Source organism: Mandrillus leucophaeus, unplaced genomic scaffold (genome assembly GCF_000951045.1).
Source record: "Mandrillus leucophaeus isolate KB7577 unplaced genomic scaffold, Mleu.le_1.0 Scaffold106, whole genome shotgun sequence".
Classification (NCBI taxonomy): Eukaryota; Metazoa; Chordata; class Mammalia; order Primates; family Cercopithecidae; genus Mandrillus; species Mandrillus leucophaeus.
In genome coordinates this window covers 1,053,896-1,055,256 of record NW_012098765.1, presented here as the reverse complement: position 1 = coordinate 1,055,256, position 1,361 = coordinate 1,053,896, and the positions used below count along the sequence as shown (strand labels likewise).

At 53.0% G+C, this 1,361-nt stretch overlaps 1 protein-coding gene across 1 annotated transcript in view; it reads right to left on the bottom strand.

Moving 5' to 3' along the window:
* The window catches only part of ATP1A3 (ATPase, Na+/K+ transporting, alpha 3 polypeptide), a 44,751-nt gene that overhangs the window by 27,549 nt on the left and 15,841 nt on the right, over window positions 1-1,361 (bottom strand). The window lies entirely within an intron of this gene.

The window sequence follows — 1,361 nt, the reverse complement described above, 5'->3', positions numbered from 1 at the left end:
GGCCTCCCAAAGTGCTGGGATTACAGGCTTGAGCCACCGCGCCCGGCCTGTTTTGTTGTTTAAAGACAGGGTCTTATTCTGTCACCCAGGCTGGAGAACAGTGGCGAGATCACAGCTCACTGCAGCCTTGACCTCCCGGGCTCATGCGATCCTCCCACTTCAGTCTCCCATGTAGCTGGGACCACAGGTCCGCACCACCATGCCTGGCTAATTTTTTGTAGAGATGTGCTGTCCCTATGTTGCCCACGCTGGTCTCAATTTCCTGAGTTCAAGCGATCCTCCTGCCTCGGTCTCCCAAAGTGCTGGGATTACAGGCGTGAGCCACCACGCCCAGCCATATGCTTCCATTTTTATGAAATGTCCAGAATAGGCAAATCCATACAGACAGAAAGTAGGTTAGTGGTTGCTTAGGGCTGGGAGTGTGGGGGAGGAGGGGGCGGGTGACAGCTGAGCGATGCGGGGTTTCTTTTTGGAGGTGATGAAAATGCTCTAAAATTGACTATGTGGATGACTGCCTATATCTGCAAATATACTAAAACTATTATACATTTAGAGGGACGAGCTACGGTATGTTAATTATATCTTAATAAAGTTATTTTAAAAGCTCTGAGTCAACTCCTGTGTCTCTTTGGCTCAGAAGCCCCTGGAGGCTTGTGTGCTCCTCAGAGTCACAGCCAAGTCCTCTCCATGCCCGTGAGGTCTGACAGGATCTAGCCAGCACCCACCACTCCCACCAAGCTCCCTGGCTCCCAGCCCCTCTGCACTGGCTGGCTGGCTGGCGTTCAGATGCGCCAGCACACTCCCGCCTCTGTGCCTTTGCACAGTCTGTGCCTGCTACCCAAGTGCTCTTCCCCCAGACACCTGAAGGGCTCCCTCCCTCAGCACCACAACCGCTATGATTACCTCCTCATGCCTTTGTTATTGCCTGTCTTCTGGAGCCAGAGCGTAAGTCCCAGAGAGTGGGGGACTTCACCGTTTCACTCACTACTGTGTGTACACCCAGCACCCAAAACAGCGCCTAACATGTGGTGGCTGCTCAAAAAATGTATACTGAATGGGCCAGGCATGGTGGCTTATGCCTGTAATCCCAGCACTTTGGGAGGCCGAGGTGGGTGGATCACTTGAGGTCAGGGGTTCAAGACCAGCCTGGCCAACACGGTGAAACCCCATCAATACTAAAAATACAAAAATTAAGTGGGCGTGGTGGTGCACGCCTCTAATTCCAGCTACTTGGGAGGCTGAGATACGAGAATCACTTGAACCCAGAGGCGGAGGTTGCAGTGAGCTGAGCTCACACCACTGCATTCCAGCCTGGGCGACAGAGCGAGACTCCGTCTCAAAAAAAAAGTTTGCTGAGGCCG